A 13,377-nucleotide genomic window follows, 5' to 3' on the forward strand; every position below is an offset into this window, starting at 1 on the left:
GGTGCTTCTTGTGCGAAGTATCCTGTGTCAGATGTGGGAATGTTCCCCACTTGCCGGTGTTGGAGGCGAACACGAGGAACACTTTCACAGGCCAGCTCTTGCTTCTGGGAGACTGCCCCTCTCATTTTCCAGAAACCTCTCCCTGCTCAGACCCCAGCTGCCCCCCTCTAAAAACAAGTAAAATTAGAAGAATATTCTTTTGGGAAAAAATGAATTCCTGTGGAAACCTTGCAGATTTGCATTGCAGAAAGTTGCATGTTTAAAGTAAATTCCGACCTCCAAAAGACTGAGTAGAAACTATTGATTTTTCATGGTGACTTAGGCTCTGCACTTTATAATAAACTGTAGTGGAGGTTTTATTATTGGAAGGGCTCTTTGAACTCAGCGTAGTTACCGTTCACCTTGTGTAACGTTTAATCTGAATCCGGTTATTGAGCAACAGAAAAATACATGAGCTCTGCAAATAATTCTGTTTTTTGATTCCTTAAAAATATTGCAGGGCACCAGCTAGTTGTGGACATAAAGGCTCTCTTCCAAGACTTCTGCGATGAAGCAGGACACCACAGGGCAGGACAATTAGCAAAACTAATGAGAGCAACTGTTACACTGCCCATCTTCGGAAGCGAACAGAATACTCGTGCAGTCTCACATTTGAAGAAAACAGAAAAGCCAAGAATCTCCATGCTAATAGGATTAATACAGAATTGCCACAGAGCAGTTTTGTTCAAAGTCCTTGAGAAAAGATAATTATGTTTATTGTGAATTTTTTAGAGGTTTTGGACCAGGTTTCTACAGTAGTAACATTCTCAATCTTTGTCTCCCTATTAATGGACAAAGATTAGTTACTGTGAATTCTCAAATCTGAAAGGAATTCTAATACATTACTGTGAATTCTCAAATCTGAAACGAATTCTAATACATTGCTGAAAGATGAAGTATTTTATATACACAAATAAAAGTTTGTCAACGACTTCAGAACAAGGGACTGAAAACAGTTGGGCATATGAGCCTAGCACTGGAGCATGTTCTGTTTGGAGTTTGCATGACACACTGGCTGAGCTGTCCCTTTCTGTATGAAGGGTTTTGAATGGCCATTCGAAACTGTCCTTTGCTCTGCCGCCCCGAGATGGACAGTCATCATGTCCAGGGTAGGAGCAGAACCACAAAGCTGTCCTGCCAAGACAACGGATTCTGCCTGGAGGTCATATTGCTGTGGTTTAAAGCAGAAGTCTCTCCATCTCCTGGGCTGTCCTCTTCAGTCTCCGAGAGGGGCACTTGTTAGGAATCCGGTGTTGTCCCAGTGTGAAAGCCAGTGGGATGGCCAAGTTCCTGGTTCTTCTTTGCTGAAATGTGGGAGTGGAGATGGACTTCCTGCTCTATGCTGTCCTCTCAGGGACTCTTTGTGGTACCTCTGCTGAAAAGCCTACTGCACGCCTCACCAAGAAAACCAGCTTTCTGATAACAGTAGGATGGCAGCTGGGAGGACTGCAATTCTGCAGCATAAACGTTTGTAATGTTTATTCTGCATTGTAATACTGTAATGATTTTTTGCTATTTCATATCTCGATAGTTGGGTGCACGTACTGGACTATTCAAGTCTGCCTTATACCAAGTCTGGAGGTGGAGTAAATGAACAAGTGTTGCTAGTGCTTATGGGAAATGTAGTTTCATTTTTTGAGGCATAATATTCGACATGCCCCTCACTCTGTTAAGGACTTCAAAGAATGGCCTTTTGGGACAGCTCAGTGGCCCGCAATCCCACAATGTGACTGGATGGGTTTATTCATACACAGCCTTCAACCCTAACCAGCAGGTTGTAAGTAATATTATTTCTGTACAGTGCTACACATTGCACACTTAAACCAAACTAACCAGGACTGCTTGGTACACTTAAGTATGGTTTCATATTTTTCTTTTAAAAAAACGAATTGATATTAAAACTACAATTCTGTGAAGGAACATTTTTATGCATCTGTTTTCACATACCGTAACAGCAGTCCAACAGGTGAAAATGTCAGTAAAAACTCCAATAAGCTTATTTCTTGAAATAATTGCTATTCTATCACAGTATTTTGCACAGCACACCTCTGCTCTAAAATGTATCTGGAAGTGGCAGCTAAATGGTTTCTATTCTGCATTTGACAGAGCTATTGTACCATCGTTTTTCCTCAGTGATTGAATTAATCTGGCTTCAGATCGCTGCTGTCTCTTCTGTACTGGGTTTACTATTTCTTAGACCAAAGTGTATGTATTAATGTCCATTTTACTAAATCTCTGATAATGTTATCTGTGTAAAAATGGACATCACTGAAGTGCTCTGCATGATGCCCAGTACGGCACTCTTCAGGCCCTTTAGTCACAACCTCTGAGAACCCTTCACTCTGCGCTGCAGAGCGACTTGGGCAGATCTGTTCATTCCCAGCATCCTCCGGAAAGCACAGATGTCAGGAAGGATCCTTTCCATGTAGATTTCGATTGGCTTAGAGCTTCACAGAAGTGAAGACGCAGCCCGCTGCAGCCCGGCCCGATCTTGTTGTTTAATGTCTCGTACTGGAAATCCTGTCGCTTCCTGTAAGGGATGATTGTCTTGTGTTGCAGTCTGCAGTGCTTGCAAATCTGCTGATTTGCATGCTGACATTTCACGATTGCATGAATTACGCTGCTGAAGCTGCTCACAGGAAGCAATTCTCTAAACAACAAAGGCTAGAATTTCCTTGTGTTTTTCATAGCGTGGCAAACAGTTTTAATGCTCTTCTGAAAGATGTATTGTGATCCGGCCAGTGCAACAATTGTGGAATAAAGGTATTAATTATGGCCAGTAAGGGTAAACCACAATTATACTAAGCTGATGCTGGCCTGCTTAGTTCAAGCTGTCTAAACTAATTACCATCGTGGCCTGTGACAGCAGTGGGGAGCAGAGGTCAGGGCTCTGGCCCTCGTAACTGGACGGCTGTGGGATTTAATCCCAGGTGGGTTATTTGTGTGAGGTACAGTGATCAAGGTGCTTGGCTCTTAAGAATTCCAGAACAGTTACAGACGAGAAGAGACCATTCTGTCCATCTAGACTCTGTGGCAGTTTCTCGCTAATAATTTGCAGATCCCAGCCACTTAATTTGCAAAGAGCCCAGGGCATGAGTTTCAACATCATGACTGGGCTTTTTGTTTCATACCCCCGCATCCCTTTGTGTAAAGACGTGCCTCCTGTTCTTGGTTTTCAATTATGTATTTTCCACTTGTGCCCTCTCATATTTTTCCCGAGCTCCGTTTTGATCTGGTCCTCCTGCTCACCAGTGTCCAGTGACGTATTTGGCTAAATAAAAGAAGAACAGGGTGAGCCCAGTGCTGAGAAGCTCCGTCTTCGGAAGCTAAAATGTTGTTAGCGTGCGAAAGGCAAAAGGCCGGTGTGTCCCTGACAACAGAGAGGAAGGAGCCTGCAACAGCAACGGCAATTAAATGCCGATGAGCGAGAGACAGCATTCCCAGTGCTCTACAGATCCCATAACGTCACGACCAACTCACCCGATCTGTCACTGACGAGAAGGTAAGCAGATTAGGTGCACCTGTACTGGCTCAGGCGATCAAGGTTAGGACCTGTTATCGACCCCGGACTTGAGTCACCTGAAAACAGTCTGACTTGAGCGGCAGCTTTCAGTTGCTTTGGAGGAAAGACAGTGCTCATTCTTCAGCCAGTCGAACCAGGCTGCTTCACTGCAGGTGTCAGAATAACAAAGCCTGAAACATCCCCTGTTCACAGTCAACCCGAGCTATTTTTGTGAAACATCTGCTTCTGTGCTCACTGCACTAACCCCATGCGGCGGAGAAGTTCAGTTCTCTGAATTCAGAGCTCGAAGGCGATGGGTTCCAATGCTGCGTAGAGCACTGCTCTTGTACACTTAGAGTAAGGTACTTCTCTCAGACTGATGCTGCTGTATGAATGGGCACAAATGTAAGTCACTTTGCATAAGTGAGCCAGCATAATAATGTTAAAGTTAGTGATTCAGAGGAAATGCACTATAAATGTGGTGCTATAGTCTGGGAAGAAAAGTTGGGTCTTATGATTTGGACTTTAATTAAAAAAGTGGGGCCTGTTTCTCTCTGTTAACACCCGGTACGAGGATGTCTGTGTCCGCGCTAACGAAAATGAACTGCTTCCGTAAAGGTTCAAACTTCAGCTGAAACGGACATTATTTACTTTATTGTCTTTGTTTTGGTCAGGCGTGTTTTTGGACAAACATACAGTACAATCGTATGAATCTGATTCGGTTGGCCTAAATCCGGTATTATCCCATCTGTTAAATCCGCCACACCAGGAAAAACTTCTCAAAGTTCCCTCGGTATCAGCCTCTTTCAGCTCGGGGTACTCACTTCCAGTTGGCAGGATATTCCCAGTTTAAAGGGATTTTTACTTAACGTCATTTTCAACGGCACTGGTTGTTTTTCAGAGCTTCGCGGGCACTGCGTCCTAAACTTGACCTCCTCTATTACCACAAAAATTCCGTTTTCTGGATCACATTCATAAAATGGCTACCCATCGACTTTTTTAAACAGGATTCTAATGTTTTCCGAGCTGTTTTATTTATGTACTGGTAAAACCGTACAAACCTTGTTACAAGAAATGTGGAGAGAAACCCTGGTATCATACACATTTTATACACTTTGATCAGTGAACCGGAGTTTTGTTTAGAAATGTCGTCGTTAAATCCTGTTAGTATCCCGGTATGCCGGTTTACAAAGAATTTACACGTCAGGCACTGTTTCATAAGGGGGGTTTTGCAATTTGATCTTGAACTGAATTTATCGCCTGCTGACCACACTGTTTTGGGAGCGAGTTTAACAAGATGTTTTGCGCACACAGCACAACTTTTCGATAGGATTTAAGGAGTCGGCAAAGTAGCGCAGACGTTTTTATTTGTATTATTTGCTATTATTTTATTGGCTCGTGTTCTGTAGCAGCTCTCCCTGTATTTTTTTAAAGGTTTTTGACGTCGGGGTCGCACGCGCTGGAAATCAACACTGAAAACGATTGTTATTGTTACTAACAAAGATTGCTGGGAATAAACATTATTACATTATTCTTCCCCCCACCAAATGGGCTGTCGCTCCCTTTTTTCCGGATTAAACTACCGTAATGTGAGCTTGCAGGCAGTGAAAAGTCTTATAAGAAAACGGGGGTGCAGCATACGTCACACCAATAGAGAAAACCGGACTGGTTTGCAGGTCTTGACTTATACAAAATATATACAATGGACGAGAGAAAGGAGGACGATAGAAATTAGTGTCAGGTGTGACAACAATTAATAATAGGCAGCTTTATTCAGGCACTTGATTCAGATCACCTAAAAACACAGAATGCAAATGAAGACGGATATCCCACCCAATTAAATACTTAATTACAGTTTGTGACACTGCTGTTGTTTTTGATGGAAAACTTTTAATAAGCAGATTTCCTAATATTTAACGTTCCCCTTGGCGTGAATCGATTTTAAATTAAGTGCCCCCCCGTATTCTCCTGTCTGTAGCTGTATTCATACGAGTACAAAGCAGGCCAGATAAGCCAAGGGGGTCTGGCTGCATACTGTTAATTAGTTTTTTCAGTAACACGTATGTCTGTTGTCAACGGTTAATGGCATTATTATCTAGAAATCACAGCCAGTAGTTCATGTTAAATCAGCTAACATCTCAAAAACGCCACCAATGATTAAAAAAAAAACCGCTTTCAAAATCGCCTGCGCGACTTTTGTCTTGGCCAGAAGTGAAAATGTCACAACAAAAAACGGGTCAGACCACAGACGCTGCTTTGATTTCCCACTCAAAAAGTCATCACAACAACTTCATTTCCCCCTTCCTAATGGTCTTCGAGGGTAGTATTTTCTTAAGGATTGTAACGAGGCGAGTCTGTTCAGTCGCAATTTGCTTAATGACACTCTAGCATATCTAGTTTTGGGGGGGGCGTGTCGTGTGTGCAGAGAATAAAAATATGACCAAACACAACATCCAGCTGACGTCACCCTCGGCAGCTTCCGTCCACTTCCCTCTTCATCACTACTTCCGCCTGCGGCTTCTCGTCCTCCTATTGGCTGGGCCAGCCGGGCGCTGATTGGCTACGGACACCCCACGCTGTTACCGGGCGGAATGTGGAAAAAAAAAAGGAAGAACCTAAAAACTGAAACCCGAGGAACAGAAGTCTAGTCTGCGATGCTGCTAGGAGCTTGTGCTTTTTTTTTTAGAGTTTTCCATTTTTATGGTTGTCATTTTCGCTGTTGTATTTGCTGGTAACGAGATCACTTCCCGTGCCCAAGACACTCATTTGCTCCCCGTCCTGTCTCAACGCTTATAACCGATACTGTGGAGGATCTCATTATTAATGGTTCGCTGTCCTGTACAAGGAGAAAGTTTGGTGCTGTTATTTTGGCCAAGCAGAATGAAGCATTATAGAGTGCACTGCAATCGCCAACATCTGCGAACCATCACCTTTTGCGTGATTTTAATTCCCAGCGTCTGTTTTTGAAGACCCGTGTCTGAAGTGGACCAACAGGCTGTCTGCCCCCAGAACCGGCCCAGCGGCTCACCCCTTCCCTGACCTGCAGAATCACGGCGCGTTGTGATGAAGTACCGCGAAACTGATACAGAACCCTCAGGAGAGAGCAGTTATTTATTACGGACGTTAACGTGCACAACGTTTCTAGCTCCCCCCCGTATCAAAGCGTTAAAAAAATCACAAACCGTTGATGCGGTTAATTCAGTCTTGCATTTCCATGTATTGCGCGAGACGGACCGAAATCCAGGGTTCGGTCACCTGAAGCTTCATGATGTCACTTGCTCTCTGCCGTCCTCGTGCAGTCACACATCCTCTGGGTTATGAGGTGAGGCCGAAGCCGAATCATCCTCCCAAGCATTTTGTTTTCATTTTTGAAAATAATATTGATTCGGGAGGCATGTGGGAGAAGCCCTGTGCGATTCCAGGCGTCCTCAGGCCGGTTGCTCTGATAACTGGGGGTCCCCCTCAGAAGATGAGGCTTGCACGCACAGAGAGCGTCCTTTTACCCTGCTGTGACAGGGTCAGCCTGCTGTGTGTGTGTGTGTGGGCCTCGCCAAGGCCAGGCCTCAGGGCTGAATATGAAAATGACCTGGAGCTGTCATGGCCCGTGCATTGCTTTACACAGAGGGCTGTGGGAGCGTGGAACAGCTAGCCCAGCCACATCGCTCAAGAAGACGCAGGTGTGCACGCAAGTCTAGAAGATTGCCGTTGAGTGTGAGGTCCGACAGGTGTCTCGGTTTGTGACTCTCGGTCTGAAGCGGCTGTCGTCAGTATGACGAGTGCTGTTCTTATCAGATGCACGTTTGTCCGTCTATGTGCTACACCTGTACGCTATACGGCAAATAAAATCAATATATAAAAGGAGGGGTTTTGCTTAATGTTTAAGGTGTTTTAGGGCTGCACTGGTGCAGGACCTCCAGTCTGATTCTGCTGTGATTCTTGGGAGTATTGTCTGGCTGGGAGGAGGTGCCGGAAGCTGTCCGGCCTCAGTCCTGCGTCACCGTCTTTGGGGCCGAGCCGTTAGTTTGTCCTCTCCAGCGGCGGGGTGCGGTGCGGCCCACTGTTGTCCTGCCGCGGGGCTGGGTGGAAGAGCACTCCAGCTTGAGAGCCGGAGGCCCGTCTCTACACTGAGGGTTGTGGGAGCGTGGAACAAGCCTGTAGCTGAAGACGATAATCCAGATCCCTGGATCGATGAGCTGCTGCCTGCCTGAAGGGCCTCCTCTCGACTGTAACTGATCTTCTGTTTCAATTTCTGACTGACAGAATGGTGCTATGGCTGCAGCACAGGCCCTGCATGGGGATCTTTCATCATGCAGCTGAGCTGTAGCAGGAGCTGGGATAATTGGTGTGCTGTGAGCACTTCCACTCTGATACCATCTTGCAGAGACAGAGGTGCCGCAGTGAGCTGACGTTCTCTGGAACTGGGGGGGGGGGAGGAGGGGTGTTGCTCTCTGAACCGAGACTGACTTCTCTTTGCTCTGGCTGGAGTCAGACCCCCGGTGGTTGGTTCATCCCCGGTCTCCCCGCTGGTCCAGGGGATCCGGACTCAAACCACGGAAGCAGCTTTTGTGTTAAAGCAGGGAGGCTGCTGGGAGCCATCTGTGCTGCCCAGGAGCTTGGAAGCCTGGATCTTCCCAGGGGGAGTGGAGGAGAGCAGGACACTCAGTTGCATGCGTGATATACTCTATAGCACACCTACACAGAACCTGTCCTCTTCTTTTCTAGAGTGGCAGTGCATGATGGGTAACTGATCTGTGTTGTTGTACCTCAGATGAGCAAAATCATTACGACCTGCAGAGAGACATGGAGCTGCGCCTGGACCTCAGGAGAGGCAGCTGCTGTGGAACATGTTTAAAAGTACATAGCCTTCCCCTTTCCCCCTGCACTAACCCAGACCTGTTCATCTCTCTGGCCGCTGTGAGTCATCGAATCAGACACACACACACACAACTGCCGTGTTTCTGAGCTTCTCCCCAACCCCATAACGTACCACAATTATCTTAGGTTAAACAGAGACACACAGCCTTCCTGGTGAAACAGTCAGGGCATTGTAACTCCCAGTGAGATGAATTAAAACAGGGAACTTCAAAACTAATATGCATGGTTTTGTTTTTAGAAAAGGGTTCGTAAAAGAAGAAAAAAAAAGCACCCACAATCGTTAAAACCATGCTGTTTAAAAAAGCACTTTAACAACTTGTGGCATTGTACTTCCCCAAAGTGCAACTTCTGTACCACTGTCCTAACGGCACTGTGGTTTAGCTCTTACAAATATGACGAGCTTTATCGTCCACATAATACTCCTCTTAATAAGCTCAGGAGCTCTGATCCGTCTCTTCTGCTGGGAGAAGGACTTGTGTAATACATTCATAGCTGCCTGTTAAACTAAGGGGATGAAACCAGGAAGCAGTTTAGTCCAGGATGCTGAGGCGAATAACTGCTCACTCTGACACTAAAACACTTCGGCTGGAAAAACTTTCCTAAAACACCTCCACAGGTGGGAATTAAACGTTTCCCCTTTCAACGTTTTTTTCTCTCTTAATGGACCAGTGATGAGCGTGCAATCACACTGGCCTGTGACAAAAAAGCGGGCCTTAATGATGATCCAAGCAAAATAAAATTTTGAATTAGGTTCCAGGAGGAGCTGGGAAAAAGGGAGGGGGGTTATATAAATGGCATTGACTCTATGTTCAGAGAAGACAAATAATTTGGAAGCTGAATTGCATCTAATCCAGTTAAGCAATTTATTTAAAACAGAACTGTTACTCACCAGACAGTTATGGTGACTGAATCAGCCCAGCCTACAGAGAGAAGGTGGTGAGTGCACTGCCCAAACACTAACCGCAGTGTGAGGGGCCAGAGCTGCTAAATATCACAAGGACTCCTACTGTGCATCAATGACATCTTTTTAATTGGAGCTGGATCAGCCAGCTTAGCATCGTGCCAGCTTTGATTAGCAATCGAAGCTTCGCATTTCCATTGCAAATAGAGCCTCAGAACCAGCATGTCTGAGTTACCAGGCTTCCACATGAATAAAATCTTGCTTAACCAGTTTCTGTTCCACTAAGAAAACAACCCTGGCACTCATCCCTTCAGGACGGTCTTTGAAGAGGAAGCGTGAACTCTTCCTTCTTAGTGCATTCATTTCAGGAGTTAAAATTCGGTTTCTGGTCATTTTTAAGGCACGGGGCTGTTCTAGACAGCACTTCTGCCACACAGCTCTTGGATCACAGGATCGATTCTGTGTGGAGTGCTCACGTTCTTCCCACAGCCTCATGACAGGCTGGTCAGGTGTTCATTGGTTTAAAAAATAATAATAATAATTGCTTACACTTATATAGCGCTTTTCTGGACACTCCACTCAAAGCGCATTACAGGTAATGGGGACTCCCCTCCACCACCACCAGTGTGCAGCCCCACCTGGATGATGCGACGGCAGCCATAGTGCGCCAGAACGCTCACCACACACCGGCTCTCAGTGGGGAGGAGAGCAGAGTAATGAAGCCAATTCATAGATGGGGATTATTAAGAGGCCATGATCGGTAAGGGCCAATGGGAAATTTGGCCAGGACACCGTGGTTACACTTTTTGAGAAACGCCCTGGGATTTTTAATGACCACAGAGAGTCAGGACCTCGGTTTTACGTCTCATCCGAAGGACGGCACCTGTTTACAGTATAGTGTCCCCGTCACTATACTGGGGCATTAGGACCCACATGGACCACAGGGTGAGCGTCCCCTGCTGGCCCCACTAACACCTCTTTCCAGCAGCAACCTTAGTTTTCCCCAGGAGGTCTCCCATCCAGGTACCGACCAGCCTCACACCCGCTGAGCTCCAGTGGGGCTGCCAGTGGTGAGTTGCAGGGTGATATGGCTGCTGGCTAAAGGCTCTGTTTAGGCTCTGGCTCACGACAACCTTGTATCAGAGTATGCGCTTATTGAACATGAAAGGACGGAAAAGGCTCTAAGAACGTCCTGTAACTCCACAAGCACTTTGTAGCTCCGCGCTGTCATGGCGGTGAGGAGGAAGCCAGGAGTGAGAGAGAGAGAATCCGATCCCACAGTTCCAGGGCAGGGATGACCAGGAAATATCACGCCACTGCTTTCCAGACGGGAGCGGGCGGGGCTGTCTCCCGGAACAAAGCTGGCTAATTTAACCTGCAGCTTTTTTTAGCCACTGGAAACTTTTCTTTCTGCTCTGCATCGAAAGAGGAGGGATATTTGCAAGATAGCAGCCCCCTGGCAGTATGAAAAGTTGAATGCACACTGACTGTGACCCCTCCCTCAGGGGGCTCGTCGATAGTGCTCCGAAAGAGTTGATATAATAATTTAATATGGGGTAATGCAATATAGCTATTATAATGCCTCTCCTGCCCATCTTGTTTTCTTCTACATCTCCAGAGGAAGCACTGGATTTCAACTATTTGTCCTATTGAATATTCTCAGACGAGGGCCATTTTTATGAATTGATGCAGATTGGTCTTAGGAATTTGCACAGATGGTTGCTCGTCACTGCCGTACAATTCCTTCCATCACCATTACTAACACAAACCAGTACACAATGCGAACACACAAGAAGGGTATGGGATGAAGGCTTTTGGGCCCATCTAGCCTGTGGGGAAGGCTGGAAGTAGTTAACTGATCCCAGGATCTCTTCCAGAGGCTTCCTGAAAGAAGCCAGGGTGTCAGCTTCAAGAGCACAAATCAGGACCTCATCTGAGAGCGCCAGGAGCACAGCTCACACTTCACTCCCCTTTCATGTGTGTAAAAATACATGTATCTAAAAATGAAATTGGGAATGACTGTCATTTTTCTAATGTGCAAAGCTGTGTAGTTATTATGTTTCTCTTCAGTTGAGTATGAGGCTCTCTGACACGGCTTCAACATGCTCCACACCCCCCCAGCCCTAAACTACAGTACAAAGATCACTGACCACCCGGTCTGTATTTCACTCCACCTTTTAACAGAAGCCCACTGAGGCGACTGCTGGTTAGCAGGATGGATGGTTTTTTAACAGACGTTAATAGAAACTACATGGCTGTTGAGCTGACTTCTGGGCCGTTGTCTATCTGTGATTTATACGTGACTCACCCACAGTTTAAACTGTCTTGGGGGCCATTCAGCAACTCGTCCCAGAATACCAAAAAAAGAAACACAGCTCGAAGACACACCTGACCGTTACAAAAACGACTCATTTCCGAAAAAGTGGTTGAGCTCTAGAAGTTTCTCTGGGAAACCTGGTAAGGCTATTTCACTTCCAGTCATCGGAAAAGTAATACCACCACACTAAAAACAAAAGCTGCCCTGATCCCTTTATTATCGACACATGACAGCCTCAAGCTTTCGTAGCTGGAATCTTGGGAACCATTTTCGCAGCGATCACGCACCGGTGCACACGCAACTGTTGTAAAAACACTGGGGGGCAGAGAAACGGACGAGGCTCTGAAACGCTGGCTGTTGCTCCAATGTTTTGCGAATCCAGCAGTCTGTTTTAACAGATCCTCAGGGCTGGATTTTCTCCGGGGGGGGGGGCTGTAATGACACACAGAACTACAACGCATTTCATCCACTCGGTCCCCTCTTGTATTGCAGGAGGGAAAAGGGAATATTTTGTGGAACGGGTCCACACGCCTGGTGGGGGGGGGTGGGCGAACGAGTATCTGATAGCAGCACAGTAGAAAAAAAACAGCATTAGAATAACAAAGGCAGGGGCAGCTCGGGTGCACTGTGCGGTAGGAAGCGCTGGGTGCTTTGCATGCACAGTGCCGCTTGACTGAGGATTGCGCACGCAGGCACTACAGGCCCAGGTTGGCTGGCTCAGGCCTGGCAAACTCGGCGCCCTGTTGCTGCGGTTGCCCACCGGCTCGTCGGGCCCGGGGGGCCTTGCTTTCCGAGAAGCAGCGGCTTGTTTTTTTTTGACAGCGGGAAGGATGGAGGGCGGGGCCCACGCCAATGCTTCACGGCGACAGGAAGATCCGCGCACCTGTCCCGGCCGGGGGTCTGCGAGCCGAACCCCCACAGAGGGTGCGGTTTCCAGCGCTGAATTCTGGGAGCGTGCCTGATCCCGGCTTGCAGCTCTCTGTACACCTGTTAGAGCACAGCAGGCAGAGTGTGGTGGAGCGCGAGCCCTCCTTTAGCGAGTTCTTCTAGGTTTTATTGGTTTGCAGATAGAATGAAATGCATGAATAAATCCAGAGTCTTCATCAGTCTATAAAGCTGTCAACTTAAGAACTAGTTGCCTTTTATGTCATGTTTTGTTTTCAAAACTGTGATGATCCTTAAATAATATAAAAGGACAAAAGGGGCATTTCTCCCCTTTTTTTACATTACAATTGTGACACCTCTGGGTAAAAAAGGCTTTTAATGGCAGTAGGTTTTGTGTTTATAGTTTATAAGGTAGCTACCTATGCAAAGGTTGACATCACACTGCACAGGCTTCTTAAACGAAGAGACTAGCTATGTGTCTCAACAACAAAAAAGCGTTTAAACTGAATGTGTCTTAAAGTAACTTGAAATCCAATCCGTTTGGGGGGAAAAGAAGAGAGAAATTGCATGAAGATTTTTTTTTTCTCCCAGGCCTAGAAAGGAAAGGGTTAACTACCAGGCCCCTTTTCCTCTTGCTGTCTCTTTTCTTGCCTTGTAATTTTCCACTGGAGTTTGTCGGCACATAACAATTGCCGTTTGGAAGACAGGGTAGCCGAATGGGTTTTCAGGCAAAGCTCATCTTAAATAGCATCCTAATTCACCACCCATCACCACCATCAGCCTCTGTCCTGAACTGAGCTCCTCTGCTCCTCTCTCTGTCAGTATGTGCTTGTTCATCTGGGGCCCTGTCACATTAAA

The sequence above is a fragment of the Lepisosteus oculatus genome, chromosome 8 (genome assembly GCF_040954835.1).
Source record: "Lepisosteus oculatus isolate fLepOcu1 chromosome 8, fLepOcu1.hap2, whole genome shotgun sequence".
Taxonomy (NCBI): Eukaryota; Metazoa; Chordata; class Actinopteri; order Semionotiformes; family Lepisosteidae; genus Lepisosteus; species Lepisosteus oculatus.